The sequence below is a fragment of the Macaca fascicularis genome, chromosome 13 (genome assembly GCF_037993035.2).
Source record: "Macaca fascicularis isolate 582-1 chromosome 13, T2T-MFA8v1.1".
Taxonomy (NCBI): domain Eukaryota; kingdom Metazoa; phylum Chordata; class Mammalia; order Primates; family Cercopithecidae; genus Macaca; species Macaca fascicularis.
The window spans coordinates 55,082,033-55,104,879 of NC_088387.1; the positions used below are offsets into that span (position 1 = coordinate 55,082,033).

The following is a 22,847-nucleotide window of genomic DNA, read 5'->3' on the forward strand; positions in this document are numbered from 1 at the left end:
AAACGCTGACTTTTGGGTCTACGATGAGCACTAATTTTTGTAATTCTTAAACCAGGAGGAGAACCTGAACCCAGCCTGAATTATCGCCCAATCTCCTTAATAAATGTGGACAGGGAAATCTCAGGAAAGGTGCTGGCTAATAGGCTGGAACAGATATTCCCACACCAAATCCATCCCAATCAGGTAGATTTATTTGGAACAGACAGTCAGGCAATAATAGGAAGCAATTATTAAATTCAGTACAGTGAACTTCTGGAGACAGAGAAGGGCCCATGGCTGCCATTCCACCTCCTTCTCTGAAGGGCTTTTGATCACCTAGCCACCCTGCCCCTCCCCTTCATTCAGCAATAATTTGGACTGAAGGCAGCATTGTTCAGGGGGAGCTCTCAAGACTCACAAGTCCTCCCCACCCCTCTCAGTAACAAACTAGTTAATAGGACTTGTGTCATCACCTTTGTCAATTTCCCTTGCCCCATGACCCTTATTTTATTTCAAAGTTATGTTAGAAACCTGTAGAAGAGGCTTATTTCCTCTGTCAATAAACCCATTACTTCTAAGAATCTGTCCTTTCTTTGCATTGTAAGGTGCTATTTGGGGGTCAATGGCATGGGCTCCGGAGCCAGACTCTCCCTGATTTGAATTCTGCACCCAGTACATGTCAGCTGGGCATATGACTTAGACTTCCTGTTTCAGGATTTTTTCCTGTGAAATGGGGATCTTGTAGAATGAGCTTCACTGAGGTGTACAAATCAAACAACATCACGCAAGTCAAGGGCAAGTTAATTAAGTTAGTGCCTGCCACATAGTAAGTGCCCAATAAATTTTAGCAAGCGTTATCATCACCATCCTTATCATTTTTGCAGGAGTTATCCGTTGCATCTGAGACTCTCTAGTTCCAACTTCACAAGAAATTGATTTCATTTTAATAAATAATTTAAGAAATCTCTCTTCTCTATTTTATTTTTTGAATTCCACATTCCTGAGTAAATCTCAGGTAAAACTCAGCTATCTGTGATTTTTTAAGTTATTGTCACTTGTTCAATATTGCCTCTAAAATTTGTTCAATTTCTCTTTCCCCTTCTTCTGGAGTATTCTTGGGTTATCCCCTAACAAAGCTTTATTGAAAAGCCTTAAGTTGCATCTATTTCATGCCCAATGATTATATTATCTTTTTCACACGTTCCATTAGCTCATACATATATATATATATATATATATATATATACACACACACACACAGACACACACATGCATAATCATGCCTGTGTCTCTATCAGTTAACTTTTGATTAATGTGTCAGTTCCTCTGCATTTGCTCTTCCTCCTGTCAATATTTCCTTTAAGTACATTCTCACTTTCAGGTATGGAATCTGTGTCTCAGATTTCTGTAAATTGCCCCTACTTCTAAGTAAAGTGTCTTCTTTGGGTTTAAGAGGGTTTAAGAAGATAGAGAGAGAGAGAGAGAGAGAGAGAGAGAGATAGACAGACAGACAGACAGAGATAGATAGATGAGATAGATAGATAGATAGATAGATAGATAGATAGATAGATAGATAGATAGATAGATAGATGATACAGTTTTCACTGATTTCCTGACAGGAAAGAATTATTGATGGCCCTTTTAGTATATGTTTAATGTACTTCCACTTTTATCTTTAAGAAGAAAAGATAAAGGTGGAAATATATATGCAATTTCATTATAAGGTGCTATTTAAGGGTCAATGGCATGGGCTCTGAAGACAGACTCCCTGATTTAAATTCTGGACCCAACACATATTAGCTGGGCATGTGATTTAGGCTTCCTGTCTTCAGGATCCTTAGCTGTGGAATGGGAATCATGTAGTATGAACTTCACTGGGGGGTTGTACAAATCAAACAAGCTCACACAAGTTAAGGGCAAGTTAACGAAGTTAGTGCTTAACATATAGTAAGTGCTCAATAAATGTTAGCAATAATTGTCGTCACCATCCTCATCATTTCTGCAGGAGCTATTCTTTATATAATTTGTATACATATATAGTATGTTTTGTATACTGCCACTGTTATCTTTAAGAAAATGAAAAGATAAAGGTGGAAGTATATAAAGCATATACTAAAAGGAAAAGAAAATCACAAATTCTTTTACCTTCCAAAAATTCATTGACTTCCAAAAATGTACTGCGTTTTAAAATAATGTATCTGTTGAAAATGATAATTTTAATAGCACCTTGCAGAATAACTAAGTGCTTAGTAAGTTTTGTAAAGCTTTGCAATGAACTGTGCTGAGTCTATGATAAGCTCCAATACTTTCTTCATGGAAGTAAATGACATTTAAGTAGAGTCTTGAAGCATCAAGTGAAGGTGAGAAATGCATTCGGGGCAGAAGCTAAATGACCATGGGCCCAGAGGAAAGAATAATCTAGAGGCCTTTGGCAAGTCAGAAGTCCTGAGTAGAGCTAGGTATGCAGAGGCTATAGGGTGAAGATTCTTTAAGATAAGCCTGTCTTGCTTTGTTTTATTGTATATATATATTTAAGCTGTACAAATGATGTTTGGAAACCTACATATAGTGGTTGTATACACTTACATATAGTGGTTAACCACAGACAAGCAAATTTACGTACCCATCATCTCATATCTTTCAGCCACGTCTGAAAAGTTGGATGATGAGGTTGTGAAAAGCCTTGAGAGCCATGCCAAGGAATTTTGACTTCATCCCAGTATCTGGGTCAGCAGAGAGTCATAATCAGAGCAATGATCTGAGTCGATTCATCTGGATTAATAAGGGAAAAGGTAGGAGCAAGAGAGGAGACCCATTAGGAAGCTTCTGAAATGAGTTAGACAAGAAGTAATAAAGGTTTAAATGAGAGTAGTATCAGCTAAAAAGAAAAAAAGGCATCGCATCTCTTAGGAGTGAAATTGAAAGGACTGGCAATTAATTGGATGTGGAATTCCAAGTAAAATATGCTGAAGATGCTGAGCGGACCTCAGAGGGCTACACGTGGCCTCATGGGCTGAGAAGAAACGCCGAGGTCACTGCAGTAATGAATGTTGCGGAAGAAAACTAGAGCTCAGAGGAGTCTGCAAAGGTGGAAGAGGCTAGCCCTGCTGCTGTGTGGCAGCCCAGCAACCCACATCCCCCACTGTCGTTACCACACCTGAGCCTGTGGGGACTGATGCTGGGAACAAGTACACTAAAGTGGGTGATGATGAACCAGAGTACAAGGACAGCTGGGGCTTTGGCACTAGGAAGTTGATGTGAGGAAAATTGCGGGGCTTCTCCTGGAGGCCACATTGTGTCTTGGTGGATGACAGGCCAGAGTCGAGCAGCTAAAGGCACCCACTGTGTCATGTGGTTTGGAGAAGCGAGTTCTCAGTGCTGTATGTAGAGAAGCTGTTGCCACTGAGCTCCTTTTGCAGTGTGTTCCACCAGACCACCTATAATACAACAAGCAGCCCATGTACCGCAAAGCCATCTACGAAGTCCTGCCGGTGGCCAGCAGTGTACAGGGGAGCTGTTCCCAGAGAGCTATGACAGCAATGAGAGTGACACTGCCAAGGTCACAGAGTTGCAGAGCAAGTAGATATTCGGATGGACCTTTGGGAGGTTCCAGCCTTTTGCCCCCAAGAGACTGGAGCCACAAGAAGAGGAGAAGAATCCCAACAAAGAAGTTTATGCACACGTGTGGGTTGACCCTGAGGCAACTGCTTATGCACCACCCCCTCCAGCCAAAAAGCCCTGAAAGAGCAGAGCTAAGAAGCTCAACATTGGGCTGGGTGTGGTGGCTCACGCCTGTAATCCCAACACTTTGGAAGGCTGAGACCAGTGGATCACGAGGTCAGGAGATCGAGACCATCTTGGCCAACATGGTGAAACCCCGTCTCTACTAAAAAATACAAAAATTAACTAGGTGTGGTGGTATGTGCCTGTAATCCCAGCTACTGGGGAGGATGAGGCAGGAGAATCACTTGAACCAGGGAGTCGGAGGTTACAGTGAGCTGAGAGCGCCATTGCACTCCAGCCTGGTGAGAGAGCAAGACTCTGTTTCAAAAAAAAACAAAAAAGGAAGCTCAACATCAAGGAGATTGTTGATGAACACACAAGAGTAGCTGGTGTACAAGGTGAGGCAGAAGTGCCAGAACATCAAGGAACTTTGTGTCTCTTGTGGGAGCCTCAATGTCCCTCTGGACAGCCCCTCTTCATGCTAGGAATATGACAACATTGCAAGAACTGCTTCCTGGAGTGTGCATACCAGTATGATGATGATGGCTATCAGTCCTGCTGCACCATCTGCTACTGGGGGCATGAGGTGCTCATGTGCTGGAACAACTGCTGCAGGTGCTTTTGCGTGGAGTGTATAGACCTCTTGGTTGGGCCAGAGGTTGCCCAGGTGACCATTAAGGAAGATCCCTGGAACTGCTACAAGTGTGAGCAAAAGGGCACCTACGGGCTGCTGCAACGATGGGATGACTGGCCATCTCAGCTCCAGATGTTCTTCCCCAATAACCATAACACAGAATTTGACCCTCTGGAGACCTACTTGCCTGTCCCAGCTGAGAAAAGGAAGCCGCCCATCCAGGTGCTGTCTCTCTTTGATGGGATTGATATGAGGCTCCTGGTGCTGAAGGGCTGGGCATTTGGGTAGACCACTACATGTCTCAGAGGTGTGTGAGGATGCCATCACGGTGGGCATGCTGTGGCACCAGGGGAGGATCATGTACGTTGGGGACGCTAGAACCATCATGCAAAAGCAAAACTAGGAGTGGGGTCCATTCTCTTCAATGACCTCTCCATTGTCAACCTTGCCCACGAAGGACCCTACAAGGGCACTGGCCAGCAGTTCTTTGAGTTCTACCACCTCTGCATCATGCACAGCCCAAGGAGGGAGATGATTGCCCTTCTAGTGGTTCCTTGGGAGTGCGGTGGCCATGGACATTAGTCACAAGAGAGACATCTCACAATTTTTTTATTCTAATCCTGTGCCAAAGAAGTGTCAGCTGCACACCAGAACTGCTATGCCTGTGGTAACCTTCCCAGTATGAGCAGGGCATTGGCATTCACTGTGAGTGTAAGCTGGAGCTGCAGGAGTGTCTGGAGCATGGCAGGAGAGCTAAGATCAGCAAAGAGAGGACCATTACTACTAGGTCAAACTCCATAATGCAGGGCAAAGACCAGCATCTCCCTATCTTCATGAATGAGAAGGAGGACACCTTAGGTGCACTGAAATGGAAAGGGTATTTGGCCTCCCTGTCCATTATACTGACATCTCCAACATGAGCCATTGGGCAAGGTAGAGAGTGTTGGGTGGGTCGTGGACCATGGCAGTCACCTGCCATTTCTTCACTCCACTGAAGGAGTATTTTGGTTGTGTGTAAGGGACATGAGGGCAAACTGAGGTAGTGACACAAGGTTAAACAAACTAAAATTAAAAAAAAAAAAAAAAACCACAAAACATAGTAAAACCTAGCAATGTAAGGATGGAGAGAAGTATCAGCACCCAGAAGAGAAAAAAGGAATTCAAAACGAAACTACAGAGGCAGAAATAATGGAGGGCTTTGTCTTGCAAAAAGAGTTGGACATCATCTCCTGATTTTTCAATGTTTTTCTTCAGCTCTATTTAAAAACAAAACCGAGCTCCCTCCCCTTCCTCCTCTGCCCCCCACCTATTTTTTTTTTTTTTTTTTTTGTAAACACTTTTGTTTTCTACTATTTTCCATCCATGTTGCTGCAAAAGACATGGATGGAGTTGAAGGCCATTATGTTAAGCAAATTAATGCAGAAACAGAAAATCAAATACCACATATTCTCACTTATAAGTGGAAGCTAAACATTGCATACATATGGACACAAAGAAGGGAACAACAGACACAGGGCCTACTTGAGGGTGGAGAGAGGGAGGAAGTTGAGGATTGAAAAACTACCTAATCAGGTACTCTGCTTATTACATGGGTGGTAAAATAATCTGTACACCAAACACCTGTGACACACAATTTACCTATATAACAAACATGCACATGCACCCATGAACCTGAAACAAAAGTTAAAAAAAGGATGGGGGGGATGTACTATGTCTTTTGGCTCCAAACCCATCTTTCTATGTTCAGCTTTGGGATGCTGGGCATGGGACTCTACAAACATCCTTTCTCCTTGGCTAGCTGGCTTCCTACTGTGTTCTACTAATGGGAATGACAGAAAGAGACAGAAAACCTCAAGAGGCAGAAGGGGCATGCTTCTTCCTGTTTGCTCACTGTTCTAGTCGGCATCACCCCAGCTACAGCCCTTCGCTTTGGAAATGGCAGTTATTTCCAGTTTCCAGTTATTTTCCACTTCTACAATCAGTCTCATGCTGCACCCCTTCAAGGTACTAGAGGGGGCTCTTTCCAGAGGTCCAAGACCCAGCTTCATAAAGACTTTTCTCCTAGTCTGTAGCTTCTAATAATAACAGCCTTCCCCTTGAGGCTCAGATTGGGTTTAAGAAACCTGACTTTGTAAACTGTACACCAAGTTAGTACACAGTAGTTATTAAAAGGAGAACAAATACTATTTTTTTCTAGTTGAGAATCAGGACAAGAAATTAGGTGGGTTGGATCATATTCCAAGGTCTGACTCTCTTTCCATCTTCTCTGTGCTCAAAGCACTCATTTGGTACCTAGGCTAGATAATGTCACCTGTACACATGATTTGGGGTCAATGTGGTCCACATTGTCCTCATTTTGTCTATGCCTTGACTATTGGATCCGTCAAGAGGTAAACCCACCAAGCTAAGTAGACCCTTCCACCAGCATATCAAAGAGCAATCATCTTGGTTGCACTGTCTTATTCAGACTTTTCTCTTCCAGTCCTTAATGGTGTCAGACTTCCACAAGACACCACATTCAACATTTGAGTTATTTTGCAAGAGAAAGTTTAAATCAATTGAATAAAGAGGAATCAACTTCAATAAGAAATACAACAGGAAATAGGAAAAAGGAATCTGTCTTAGTAATACTTAGACTCTTCTTAAAATAAAATCTATTTCCTGAATGTACCATAATTTCTGAGGTTGGCAGACCTTGGTGCCTGTGCCTCATTGTTCTATCTATCAAACTAAAGGCCATGAAAAGCTCTGAACCACAATGGAAAAAACACATCAAGATCTAAAAGATGCTATCAAAGACCTCTCTGGGGAACACCGTCTTCATGGAATCACCAGAAAGAAGCCCAGGCTGAGTCTTTAAGAAACTTAAGAAAAATTATGCAAATAACTCAATCTCAGCTCCAGGGACTTCCTCTTACTAAAATCCATGCTAACTCAAACACATAAAATGATTAGGACCACCTTTTCAGTACACGGTTTTGTTTCATAAACTAAAGAGCCCTGTGTTGTCTAAAACAATAGAGAAATTAACTTGATCTGAGCTGCTGTTTGGGCCTGAATTTTGAAAAGCTATGCCTCTTAATTCTACCCTGAGTTTAAAATATGGCACACCTGGACAGTCTGGTTCTCTCCAGGGAATGTACTAACTCTGGATTTTTTTATACTTCTGAAGTCCACCATATGGAACAACTGTGTCATTAAAATGGGCATTAAAAATATTTGTTCACTCAGCTAGATTTAGACAGATAGTAATATTTGGCAATTATATAGTCCCTCTCACCTGTCCATCTCAAAGTAAGCAATTTATAAACACATATTGTTATAAACTTTTTATAAGCCGGAGAATGTCAGCTTTTCCCTCTGAAGAAAACAGCTCCTGCATGCCATACACTAAATCCATACCAAGTAAGAGATGGTGCAAAATCAAAAAGCAAAATATATACACCTAATCTGTACTCATACAAATTAAAAATAAAAATTTTTAAAAAGCAGTCCAAGAATGTTAAGTATATAGTATCTGAAATAGTAACTACAATTTGTCCACCCTGAGCAGGGAAAAACAGAAACACTGCTTGTATTGAAAATATTTGTTTTCTCTTTTCTAGCCTTGGATCCACAAAAACAGACTTTTTCATAATAGTTATAATACTGTTACTTAAATAACTGTGAATAAAATTGGTTAAAACCTCACAACCACTTCACTTTAGCAATTCAGTGTCTGGCAATAAGAATTAATAGTCTCCCTATGCAATTTCAATTAGGTTTTCCATAATTGCCATCCATTTGCATATCTAGCTCTTTAGGTCTATTTCTCAGTAGTTCAGAACTCAGAGATGTAGAAAGATAGTTCATTGTTCTTTACAGACCACTAACATTCCTTGGAACATAATATATGCATATAACTTATTTATATTTCTCTTTTCTTCTGACCTCAGTCTGTCTATTAAACAATGCCTGCTTTCCTTTTCACACCACCTTTACTCTGTGACTTCTTTACTTGTGTAGCACAAAAGATTTCTAGGGGATAAATGTCACATACTCAGGAAAAGAACTGAGCTTCAGACTATCTTCATTTATCAAACATGTTGATACAGATTACAAAAACATAAATATGGATTAAAAATATATCTTACATATACATACATAACTTCACAAAAGTTAAAGAGGGTAGGACAAAGCTCATTGTATCAAATTCAGCTCCTGGGAGGTGCGGAAGGGCCAATAGTGTGAATAGAACATCTAGGCAAATATTCCACAAGAGATGAATGCATTGTTTGCAACTCAGTGGACAAATGCTTGAGGGGATGGATTCCCCATTCTTCATGATGTGCTGATTTCACATTCCATGCCTGTATCAAAACATCTTATGTACCCCATAAATATACATATGTATATACCTACTATGTATGCACACACAAAAAAAATACTTTTTTAAATGAGATGAATGGATGAAATAAGGCAGCCAATTACGGACGGTCTCAGGTGATCAAAAAGATTCCTGTCTATATAGTCTGGATAATATATGCTTAATATAAGAATATCTTCTACTATATATGCTTAATATAAGAATATCTTCTACTAATGATTCCCAGATGATAACATTTTAAAGTATCAATTTTTAAAGAGGTTACTTATAATGAGCATGTTTTCCATAATGTTTAGGAAAGATTGGAAACTCAAACAGTTACAGGAACTAGACAGGTAATATTAATGAGTGAAATATGCAGGTGTATAATAACGGGGAGAAGTATATAGTAACAATAGTTTGTTGTGATTTATATCCTAATGGAAATTCTTTCTATAAGCACATAGCATATATGTTTACATATTTATTGATAGGTGCATATGTAAACATGTGGAAATTAAGTACCTACACACACATGCATATACATGTATGTTCCATAATTTTTAAATAAATCTGATACAACCCTATTAAACGGGACACACATGCACCCTTTGAAATGGGTAGCTGCCTCTCAGCTCAAGGCAATCGCTTTCTTGCAAGAATGTAGGCCCATAAGGACAGATATTCTGACTTCTCAACAAGAACTGCAAGTTTTCACTTTTTTGAAAGCGAAATATTTTAATTTTTAAATGTTGGCTCCAATTTTCTTTAAACCCTCACATGTCAAGTAACAGCATGTCAACTAGTCAAATCTTGTTCTTTAGCTATAAGCTTGCAATCATTAGTGCCCAATAAAGCTTGTATTTCGTGTCTGGGAAGAAAATGAGGGGAAACCATACATTGTTTAAAGTTTAGTTTTTGACATCCACAGAAATAAAGATTTATAATATAAATTAAGTTCACTATTTGAAAATAGTTATATTTCTTGAAAAATTGTGTTTGTGAATGAGATTTGTCCTCAATACACAAAAAGCTTTTTTAAATCAGTAAGAAAAATGGACACAAAAAGTTATGTATAAGAATATGTGTAAATTATATGAACATGCAAATATTAGAAAGAAAAAGCACATGACTATTAAACATAGAAAAGGATGGTTAACCCCAGTGTTATGCAACTCATTGAAAATTTTTAAGGATTATAAATATAATTAAAATATCATAAAAATGAATTATGCAATATAAATAAACAAATTTATATTAGATATAATTATATAATAATTTTATATATTTATATAAAGTAATTTTTATAATGCTTATATATAATTATATACTATATATGTTAAAGAATAGCAAGAGTGATTTTTACTCCAGTTCCCAGTAAGTTCCTCATCTCCTTCTGAAACCACCTCAGTCTGAACTTCACTGTCCATGTGACTATCAGCATTTTGGTCACAACCATTCGACAAGTCTCTAGGAAGGTCCAAACATTCCCTCATCTTCCTGTTTTCTTCTGAGCCCTCCAAACTCTTCCAATCTCTGCCTGTTACCCAGTTCCATAGCTGCTTCCACATTTTCAGGTATCTTTATAATAGTACCCTACTCCTGGTAACAATTTTCTGTATTAGTTCATTCTCACACTGCTATAAAGAACTACCTGAGACGGGGTAATTTATAAAAAAAAAAAAAAAAAAAAAAAAAGAGGTTTCGTTGACTCACAGTTCTACAGGCTGTACAGGAAATAGCTGGGAGACCCAAGGAAACTTACAATCATGGGAGAAGGCGAAGGGGAAGTGAGCACATATTCATGTGTTAGAGCAGGAGAGAGAGAGAGAGAAAGGGGAAGTGCCACACACTTTTAAATCATCAGATCTCTTGAGAACTCACTCACTATCATGAAAACAGCAAGGAGGAAATTTGCCCCCATTATCCAATCACCTCCCACCAGGTTTCTCCCTTACCATTGGGAATTACAAATCAATATGAGATATGGGTGGCGACACAGAGCCAAACCATATCACAATCTGTGAGTAGTAACTGAAAACAAGGAAAGAAGGTATTTTTCAATACCAATAATAATGTTTTTTTCTGCACTGTGATTACTAAAGTCTTATCTCTACTATTTGTCTTTATTTTCTATTGGTTCCCATTTTACTGTTCTCTCTTACAAAGAAAAAAATCATCTTCTCTGGTGCCCCTTTATTAATTACAAAAATATATTTCTTGTTGTTCCTTTGTCTTGCGTGTTTCTTCCCAACTCAAGTACTTTACTCAAAACTAACCCGAGCTCAATGTCAGATTTCTTTTCAACATTTCACCTGCCTGGATTATATCTGACAGATTCCTCTCTCCAGCTAAAGTTGCGACTATTGAAGACAAAGGCAAGCCAGTGAATTTGGGGACATGGGGAATTATCTTGTTTTCTTACATCACATCCTGCAACTAGAGGCAATTACTTTGTCACTGCCCTTGTCTTGCTTCTACTAGTTTTTTGGTTTTGGAAAACACCATTTAACTATGTCGTGAACACCTTAGGAACTACTCACAGATGCACATCTCACTTGTTTCTTTGCTGTTGTTCTGAGCTACTCATGCTGTGCTCTGCCCATACGCCCCTTCCCATCAACTGGCACCCCTCAATAGTGATCTGAGCCTTTTTCTTTCAAAGCATCTTCCTGTAAAACAGAGATCAGAAAATTCTTCTTAGTTTTGCTGTGTCTTTTCTCTTACTCATAAACTCTGACTGCTGTGTTTTCTGTCTTCAAACTCACAGCAAGCTCTGTCCTTCGTCCGCCAGGAAAAAGTCATACAAGCAGAGACCCTGCCTGACAGACCCTGTTCCCACCTATTATCAGCATACTCAAGATGAAATAAAATAAAAATAGCAATACATTTCCAACTTCAAACAAGAAAAAGAAGATACATTTCTCCCCATTTCTCCCACTAAGTACAGCTAAAATCCTTTAATTTTATATATAAAGCAAGCATAAGAAGATTGTAAGAAGCAGAGAAAAGAAAACTAACTAGGAAAATTTGGATCCAAGAACAGATGTGGCAGTGTATTCTCTGCATTTTCACTTGCTTTCTCTGTACCCTAAACTAGGTACTTGAGAAGGCTGTAATATATTACAGCTATTTTGGAAAAAGTTCTGGCAGTTTCCTGTAAAACTATACATAGACTTACCCTATGACACATCAATTTCACCCCTAGATATTTATGCAATGGAAATTAAATCCTATATTCACAAAGTCCATAAAAATAACATTCATGACAGTTTTATTCATAATAGAAAAAAACTGGAAACTGCCCATTGTCCATCAATAGAAGGGATAAACAAACTAATATTTTAATACAATGAAATACTACTCAATAAAAATGTATAAACTCTCAATATGTCCAAAAACATGGATGAATCAAAAATATTAAGCTGAATGAAAGAAGCTAGATACAGGAGTAGAACACACTGTATGATTCCATTTATATTAAATCCCAGAACATACAAACAATGCTATAGTGAAAAAGATCAGAATTGTTATTGTCTCTGAGGAATGCAACAGGGAGTGACTGGGAATAGACATGATGAAATAATAGATACATTCTTCCTGATATAATAGGTATATTTTATAACTTGATAGGGGATTATGTTACACAGGTATATGAATTTCTTAAATTTCAGCAATTATAGCCATAATTGTATATTTTATCATATATGAAGTTTACATCAGAAGTAAAGAATCGTAAAGAAATATTGAACTCCAGTTAATATTATTCATGCTGAAATATTTAGGTTGAAATGTAGTAATGTCTGCAATTTATTTTGGAATACAAGAAATATGACAGATTAATGGATAGATACATATCCAATAAACAAGCATTATAAATAATAATGGTAGAATCTAGGTGGTGGATATACTCACTGTAAACTTCTTTCAAATTTTCTTTATGTTTGAATTGTTTATATTAAAATATTAGAGAGTAGAAATGGCCATACATATGTAATTCTTTTTCAAGACTCTATTTTGTTGGAACATTTCTTTTTTTTTTTTTTTTTTTTTTTTGAGATGGAGTCTCGCTCTGTCGCCCAGGCTGGAGTGCAGTGGCACTATCTGGGCTCACTGCAAGCTCCTCCTCCTGGGTTCACGCTGTTCTCCCGCCTGGGCCTCCTGAGTAGCTGGGACTACAGGCACCCACCACTACGCCCGGCTGATTTTTTGTATTTTTAGTAGAGACGGGGTTTCACCGCGTTAGCCGTGATGGTCTCGATTTCCTGACCTCGTGATACGCCCGCCTCGGCCCCGCAAAGTGCTGGTATTACAGGCGTGAGCCACTGCGCCCGGCCGGAACATTTCTTTATTTCATTACTTGTTTATCCTTTAGCCAGTGCCACACTTTCTTACTTACTGTGGCTTTATATTAAGTTCTTCTCCTTCAAGATTATCTTGACTATTTTTGACCCTTTACTTTTACCATAAATTTTAGAATGAACTTGTCAATTTTCACAATATTTCCTCTAGATTTTGATTGAAATTGAATTGCATCTATGGATCAATTTATATGGGAAATAAACACCTTTACAATATTGGATCTCCAATTCTGTTCCTCTATTTATTCAGATCTTTTTAGTTTATTTTGATAATATTCTGAAGCTTTCAGTATATTCGTCTTAAACCTCTTTTTGATCTTTTTTTCTTAAGCATTTGGAATTGCTTTATTTTATTAAAACATTATTTTTTAATTGATGGTTGTATATAAAAATACAATGAAATGAACCAGAGATCCTTGGAGAAATGCCTAATTCTAGGACTGGAGCATGTCAGAGAGCCAGAAAGTAAGAAAGTGCTCAAAAACGGAAGAAAAAATCACACATTGATGAGAGCATGTCAAAGGAACACAGGTGCCAACTGAAAGAGCTCTCAACAGTCAAAGCTGGAACAATTTGCACAACAAAATAAAACAAAATTGTATTTACTGGATCATAAGCTAAAATATAAAATAAATATCCATGAGTCAATACTGATATCAATAAATTATTGAATAAATAAATACAGGGAAAGAGACACATCTCTCTTATAAAAGAGTTAAAAATAATTTATATGGATACCCATCCCTTAACAAAAGGGAGCATAAATTCCCACTTTTTCAATGGGGGCTGCCCACAGTGACTCCATTTAAAAAGTTTAGTATAGAAGGGAAGGTAGGGTAGAGTAAATGGAAAATCCTGGCAAACATCACCTCAACCAGGTGATCAAGGTCAACATCAACAGCGATAAATCATGCTGATAGTGTGTGCCCTTTAGATAACATGATTTAAATGGCACTTTACCTCTATGGTCTTTCTCCCGAAAAGCCATAACCACAGTCTAGTCATTAAAAAAAATCAAAATCAAACAAATTCCAATAGAGAGAGAGTCTACAAAATACCTAACCACTACTTCTCAAAATGTCAAGGTCATTAAAACCAAGGAAAGCCTAAGAAATTGTCATAGTCAAGAGGAGCCTAAAGAGGCCTAACAACTAAATGTAACATGGCATCTTGGATGAGATCCTATAATAGAAAAAGGGCATTAGATAACAAACTAAGGAAATCTGAATGAAATGTGGGCTTTAGTTTATAACAATGCATAAATATTGGCTTATTCGTTGCAATATTAAAGGAACTCTATTTGTTGAACTTGTATCCAGAAACCTTAATAAATTTACTAAGTTTCATAGATTATCTGTATACTGTTTTGAATTTTCTGTATAGACAATCATGTCATCCATGAATAATGACAGTTTTATAATTTCCTCTCTAATTCATCTATCTCTTCTTTCCTTGCTTTATTGCTATGGATAGGACCTTCAGCACTACATTAAATAGAAGTGGTGACAGCACCATTTTGTTCCTATATAAAGCAGAAAGTTCTCAACATTTCACCATGAAGAACAATTTTTACTAGAAGTTTCCTGTACATACTCTATTACATTAAGGAAATTCCTTTCTATTTCTAGTTAGCTGAGATTTCTTTTTTTATCATAAACGTGCTTTCTGCTATACCAATTAATATAGTCATATAATTCTTTGTTTTATTAATGTGGTGAATTATATTGTGTCATTTTTTTTCAAATATTAAACCAACATTGCATTATTTGAATAAACACCACTTGGTTGTGATGTATTATCCTTTTTACAAATCACTAGATTAAGATTTCTAAAGATGTTATTTACTATTTTTGTATCCAGATTCATGAGAGGAATCAGCCTATAATTTACCTCTCATATTATTTGTCGAGATTTGTTATCAATACACTGCTAGCTTCATAAAGTAGGTTGGGAATTGTTTTCTGTTTTCCTATTCTTTAACAGCATTTGTATGAGATTGATATTATTTCTTCTTTCAATGTATGTGAGAATTTACTAGTGGAGCCAACTAAGTGTAATGATTTCTTTGTGGCAAGGTTTAAATTGCAGATTCAATAGTAGTTATATATCTAGGACTATTTATGTTTTTGATTTCATCTTGTGTCAGGTGGGATACATTATCTATTTTTAGTAATTAATTCCACATGAGTCTTCAATCTCATTCTCAAAGTTGTTCTCTGACTTTTGTTGTTTTTAATACCTGAAGGATTTGTAGTGATATCTCCTTTTCAATTCATGACATTGGCAATTTATGACTTTTCTTTTTTTCTTAAACTTGGTAAGAGTTTATTGATTATGTGGGGTTTTTTCCCCCAAAGATTTGACATGTGGTTGCCCATATGACTTTCCCCAAATCCAGCTGAATGTCTATAAGAAATATATCCTTCTCCACGTCCAGCATCATGGAACTCCCAAGCATTCATATTCAAAAGCACAACAAAGTTTTTTTAAAAGGCACTAAAAATGAAACAAAAATCAAATCGACAAATCCTTCCTAACTCTCAGCCTTACATAGAGAGTATTAGAAGGGACTATAGTAAGAAATAAAGCTTGACAGAATGCATTTTTGAAAATAGTGTGCTTTGATGAAAGAAAGACTCACATTAAGGAAACATGCTTCCCCATAGGTTGCCCGGAGGTCCTTCTGTTCTCAAGTTGAGATGATCTGGCCAGGCAGCCACAAAAATGATGATGTAGTCATGTTGTGAAATCAATCAATAAACTTCGACAGAGGTGATGAGGGAAAGAGAAATTTTTCTAGAAGGGCCTAAGAATAGAAAAATTTCCTAATTGTTCTATCTGTGTGAAAATTGAGGACAAAGGAGCTAATAAATCACCTCTTAAGGTTTCCTCCAGCTTGATTCATTCACAAGTCAGCAGAAACTGACTTAAGATAACAAAACTCTTGGATTTGTTCAAACACATGTACATTTGATTTTTGTAGTGAAACTGTCTTGAGACATTCAAAATTCTATTAATGTATTATTGCCCTGTTCAACTAGCATATCAAAATACAATAAAAATCTCACTAAACATACTTATCAGGAATTGGAATTTTAACATGTCTTATATAACATAGTTATTTTATATATATATATATATATATATATATATTAAGTACCCATATGTCCTGCTAAAAATAAAAACTAGTGTTTAGGAATAGCTATTGCCTGATAAAACTACCCATTGACTTCTTTGCTAGACAAATGCAGCTCGTAAATTGACACATTTCAGTCCATCTGTAAGTACAGCATGTTCCACATCACAATTATAACACAGGAATCTTAACTTTAAATGAGACAAAACAAACATAAAATTAGCACTAGTGGAAACCCCCTGCCACTCAATTTGTGTTGGGTTTAACACCTTCTTATTGTATATATTCTTCCACATAAACAGTTTTATATTAGCCCTGATATGGTGCCTTCCAACAATTCAATGTTGAGCTGTTTAAAAGCACTAATTAGCAGCTTTAATGCAGAAGGGAACACGTGTATTAGAAAATTCCTGTAAACCCAGAATACTCTTTGGGCCCTGTCATTGGTGTGTGAAAGAACTCAATAAAAAATGTACTATATGGTTAATCACAAGACTTTTCCAGAATATAATCAATCACAGACGAAATATAAACTGTACTTTTATAAACAAAAGGAGAAAAATGATAAATCTCATTTTAGCTGAGTATAGGAATCATCACAATGAGCAAATGCATTTATAAACCAAGCACATTTCATAATAATGATAAAACTATTATACTTATATATATACATCCAATTGACATATATGCATTGCATTCAATTTTAGCACAACTGGCAACACATTTACTAAATTAACACTTCATTTATTTTTTTCTATCACCTCCAACAATACCAAAGAAATGTTTACATACATACTAGCTTTAACAGAAAATAAATGACCTTGAAGTATTTTACACTATTCTGAAAATATGGAAACACATTTAATTTTCAAAGTATTCTAGGAACACATTTTTCTATTATCCAGAATGTTCATGTAACCTAATTATTTCTTTTTAGGTAACATTTAATGTAGTCAGCTATTTATAACTTCGAAAAATGTTTTTCTTTTCTCCAACTTTCCATATACCTTGATCAAATAGTTCTAGTTAATACTTCTAGTACATGTAAATAATTATATTCTTGAGTGCTTTAAAATTAGACTAATTTCTACACCATTAAGGAGCAAAAATGTTTCTAGTTTTTGATGCATTATAAGTGGGAGATATTAATTTCCAGATGAAATTATGCATAAGCAGGGGAAAAGCTTTCTACTGAGATAATATTTAAACATAAAATGTTAAGCATCTCAGGATTTACAAATGATTAAAAGCAAATAAGAAAATGCAATCATATTGTATTTGGATTGTGGGACCCTCTCCCATCCATGCAATGTTTTAGTCCCCAAATCAAAAGGCATCTTTTGATTTTAAAATTGTTTATTTGCCAAGCTAAATGGTTTGAACAGTAGCAGAGACTCAAAACCAAAGAAATGGCATACTTGAGTAAATATGTCTATGCGATGTCATATAAATGAATTATAAACAGTAGTAGTCTCTTTTGTTTTTTATCCTTAATACATTGCCATTTGCACAACCTGCCACTAAGCAATGTAATCGCTAAAGCAAGTTTTGAAAACTCGAAGGAAATTAACTCATGCCAAATTATAGATATTTACTAATATAGTAATAATCAAGCTTTAAGATTTGGGGATCATAGCTTTTTAAAATTATCCTGAAAGGATGGAAGGATCCCACTGCAAGGAGAAATTTCCACACAATTAGTAATTTCAATGCTTTCCAGTTTTATTCCACTATTAGAAACAGATTTAGACAAAGACCTCACATACTTGTTATGAATATATTTTAATATATTTTCTCCAAAGGAATAAAGCAGACTGACACTTGGGTTTGTTTCTACTTTCATGTCTTCCTTTAAATGGCATTTTATGTTACAGACTAATGAGTTTCATATAGTGCACTTAATGTACTTAATGTATAGTATTTCACTAAAAACACTGAGTATTTCATTCTGGGGGGCTGCTCTGACACTTGATGAGCATTTTTATGTATGCTTGCAGTACGTTTACAGTTATACCATCTTTTAGAGGCAGGTTGTCCTCTTCCTCCCCTTCTTTCTCTTCCTCCCCTTCCTCCCCTCCCCCTTCTCCCCCCTCCACCTCCCCTCCTCCTCCCTCTCCTCCTCCCCGCTCCTCCTCCCAACTCTTCCTCCTCCTCTTCCTCTTCTTTCTCCTTTCTTCTTTCTTCTTCCTTCTTCTTCTTCTTGACGGAGTTTCACTCTGTCTCCCAGACTGGAGTACAATAGTGCAATGGCATGATCTTGGCTCACTGCAACCTCCATTTCCCGGGCTCAAGCAATTCTCATGCCTCAGCCTCCTGAGTAGCTAGGACTACGGGCATGAGCCACCATGCCTGGCTAATTTTTGTATTTTTAGTAGAGACAGTGTTGCACCCTGTTGTCCAGGCTGGTCTCGAACTCTTGGCCTTAAGTGATCCATCTGCCTTGGCCTCCCAAAGTGCTGGGATTACAGGTGTGAGTCACGGCCCCCGGCCCCCTTTTCTTCTTTCCAATACGGGGTTTCATGTCACTATTTGTGACAGGCGACACTGTCTCTTCATAAATATATATCTATCTATTTGCTTTGCTGGAATTGGGTTAAGATGGTAAGGAATCAGGTAAGGGAAAAAGACAATATTTCTAGTTCTTCACAGGCCTGCTATGTTTAATGATATAACTATTTTGTTCATTTCCTCCAACAATACCTAGAACTGCTGTAACAAAGTACCACACACTAGGTGGTTTAAATCAGAAATGTATTGTCACAATGCTGGAAGCCAGAAGTCCCAAATTAAGGTGTTAGTAGGAACTTACTCCCTCTGAAATCTGTAGGGGATACTCCCTCCTTGCCTTTCCTAGCTTCTGGTGGTGGACATCAATCCCTGGCATTCCTTGGCTTACAGCTGTGTCACTGTAATGTCTGCCTCCGTAGCCACTTGGTGTTCTCCCCTTGCACCTTCATATTGTGTTCTGATAGCAACATTGGGCAGATTGAGCTAAGGGCCCCCTTTCTTCAGTATGATCTCGTCTTTACTAAATATATCTGCAATGACCTTATTTCTAAATAAGGTAATAATTTTGAAGTACTGTTAGGACTTTGGTATATCTTTTGGGGCAGGGGGACCTACTTCAACCCATAGCAGCCATTAACTAATATCAGATATAAACCTTACTTAGCATGCCTGGGCCTAAATGGCTAGCAAGGATCTTCTTGGGATCTTCCCCTCTCCAGGGGTTCCACTGCCTGGAGATGGCTTCGTGGAGGGGTTCCACTGCCTGGAGATGGCTTCACCTTTCTCCTATAGGAACTAGTCAGGCAAAAGAAAAAGGAGTAAAGTGGAGAGGTTAGGATTGCTAACACGCATTCGTGGACCACCTTGGTATATGTACAAACATATGGTCTTTAATGAACATCTTTTTGGAGAAATTAAGATGTACGGTAAGGCAGAAAAAGTAAAGCAAGAACCCCCTCTCTCTTGCCACAGTTACAAACTCTTTATCTGAAAAGATTCCACTGGAAAGCTATTCCCTCAGTCCCAGTCCGCTGAGAGTGTCCTGCTTTCCATTAATTCTATCCTGTGGAGACCACTAGTCTCTAGAGTCATTGTCATCCTCCAATTCACCAATGAAAAAACTGCTGGTTTTTGTTTTTTTAAAAAAAAAAAAAAAATGAAGAAAGGGCTCAAAAACAATGTAGGGGGAGTAGATTTGCATTACCTCCCACTTCAGCCTTTGTCTTCAAAGTCCTTTCTGCAGAGTATTAAATGGTGTTTGGCTTTTTATTTTTATTTTTTTTTTTTTTTGGAGGGGAGGAGAAGTCAGTGAGATTTTTGAAAGGGCTCAGAACAGAGAGGTTACTTTTGAACAAATGACATGTAAGGCATTTTGCAGACCTCATGATAAATTTGCATTTTGCAGACCTCATGAAAAACAAGTCCAGCTTTGTCTGGGATTCGCTGAGAAGTCATTGAAGGTAAGCATCAGCTCCCTATTGGTCATGATGGGGTAAAAACCAGAGAAACATGAGCTAAAAAGAGTTTATATGTAACTGTAGGTTGATCATCCCCAACTTTCCACAAAGGCCTTTCATTTCCATTTTGAATGAGTATACGATAACCTAGACAGGCCAGCCCCTGTCACCAAGCACAACACTGGACTCTTGACATTTGCCTAATTATCTTTTCTCATCATCAGTCATTTCTTGAAGTCTCAGCTTCATTCAGATGCCAGGTATTTCCGAAATTAATCATGTCATTGAAAGCGGCATCTTTTCATGTAAATGGACTTTATTATCTGGATCAGAAAGCCCCCCCTTTGAGCACCAAAAGCCCATTTGTAGGGAAAGTGTCTGAAATCTAACATGCTGCCTTCCCAAGAAAGATTCTTAGTGTTGACCTCCCAGCAAGCACCAAGCATTCGTCACTGTGAGCTTGTGTGTGTGCGTTTGTGTGCAGCTAAGAGCCTTGGGCTGGCTGCATGCTAATTTGCCCCATTGTTTCAGGGTGACTGCCTTTTCAGTATTTAGGAACAAAGCCTTTTTGCATACAGCTTTATGTACAATTATTTTATGTTTACTTCGAGGGCCATCATCTTATCTTTATTGCAGGTATATTAGGGGATGCCAGAGCTGCTTTGTCTCCTTGTAAGGTTGCAGATTACAAACAGGGTTTAGCATGCTAACTAGTATACTCCTCTTTCACTTAAAGGCATTTTACAAACTTTTAAGGATCCTGGAGTAAATCAACATGTGGCCCTGCTCAGTCTCTTCAGATTCAAGGATGAGAGGCAGAAGATATTTCTGAGAGCTGGGTGAAGTGCCATCAAATTTAATTTTTGAGTGTACAACATTTAGTTTATAAAGAATGGGCAAATAAGGAATAGAAAGCAAAAAACTCCCACTTGTGAAAATATCACCAAAACTTTAACAGGGCCTCTAAGAGAGTGGCATACTCAGGCTCACAACAATATATTGGCTGGGACATATATCTAATTAGCAAGTAGGGGGTGTCTGATGAAAAATCAACTTCTAGAACACACTTGCAGTGCAAAATCCCCCCTCCTCTGTGTATAATAACACATAGGGAAAGTTCGTTCTACATCTCATTCTCACTTTTCTTTTATTCTATGCTTTAACAACTGGGTGTTAGTGATAGGGGTATTTTCCTCCTTCCACCTGGACAGAGTGAAGAAGAGTAGTATTAATAACTTATGATCTTTTCTCCTAGGTGGAAAAGAAAATTAATGCTGTGACATAAACTGACAAAAACCAGCAAATTAAAAGTTAAGGCTGAAACTCGTTTGTGGTGGCTTTTTTGTCTTTTGCTCATGGTAAATGAATTTAGTGGGAATAATTTGCTGAGGGAAAGATCTAATTGTACAGCTCATCAAGAAAAAAATATATATTTCTAAAAACTTTTCACCCTCTTTAATACCAACTGGCTTTACCTGACCCCTACTTTCTTTTATCCACTTCATTTTCCTAAACCTGAAAACTTTCTTAAACCAAAGGAAAACAAAATCATCCTTTCATAGCCTTCAAAAACGCTAAGTAATACTTTTCTCAGTTTTAAAGACAAATTAACAGACTCAAAAAACTTTGAGGGTATTCTAAATCAGAATTGGGAGGGAGTACAGATGATTTGGAATTTGGAAATACATCTTTGGAGTGTTACATTAACATCCAAAGTCTTATAAGAAAAACACATATAAAAATCAACTTTTGAGGGGCCGCATTTAGGAAAGATCTTAACCCCTCCATTCTTTGTAGTGTTTGAAGATTCGCCAAAAGGGAGAAAAGGGAGTATAAATTCAAGGAATGAAGCTCTAGGCTCTAGGCCAGCAACTCTGAACATTCATCTTTCTCCCTCGCTAAAAAGAATTATTTCTGGGGAAGAAGTTTCATGAGGGCTTGCACTTCTCAGGGCTTTCCTGAATGCCAAAATGATTGTGAACTTTACCTTCCTTTTTGCATCTGCCTTTGGTCATATTAATCTTGGATTCCTTTCATCTTTGGGGTTTACTGTTACAAACATAAATGACTTTTTCTGGTGTATTGCCATTCTTTGTGTCTTGATAAATCATTTCCACTATCTTTTTTTTTTTTTTTTTGAGATGGAGTCTTGCTCTGTCACCAGGCTGGAGTACAGTGGTGCGATCTCAGCTCACTACAACATCTGCCTCCCAGGTTCAAGCAATTCTCCTGCCTCAGCCTCCTGAGTAGCTGGGACTACAGGTGAGTGCCACCACGCTCAACTAATTTTTGTATTTTTAGTAGAGATGGGGTTTCGCCATGTTGGTCAGGCTGGTCTCGATCTCTTGACCCGGTGATCCTCCTGCCTCAGCCTCCCAAAGTGCTGGGATTACAGGCGTGAGCCACCATGTCCAGCCTCCACTATCTTATTTTGCAACAATACCACCACCTCCTGGGCTGCTCATAATTTCCATATCTTTTTGCACATCGCTTACCAGGAAGTTGTTAAATTCCATACAGAGCTATGAACCATGAAAAACTAGATCATAAGCTTCTTGAAGGAAGGCTTATTAAATACAATGACACCTCTTATAAAATCAAAAGACAGGCCTGATACATGGTCAGAGAAAGGACATCGTTCTGATTCATGAATTTTCTAATATGAAAGAAAAGCACAGAATAGTTAAAATCTGAATTACATAAC

The 22,847-nt window shown here is 37.7% G+C and overlaps 1 pseudogene; it reads left to right on the plus strand.

Annotated features, from left to right (window-relative positions):
• The first annotated feature begins 3,004 nt into the window (after positions 1–3,004).
• LOC102144444 (DNA (cytosine-5)-methyltransferase 3A-like) lies at positions 3,005–5,354 on the plus strand (annotated as a pseudogene).
• The last annotated feature ends 17,493 nt before the right edge of the window (positions 5,355–22,847 follow it).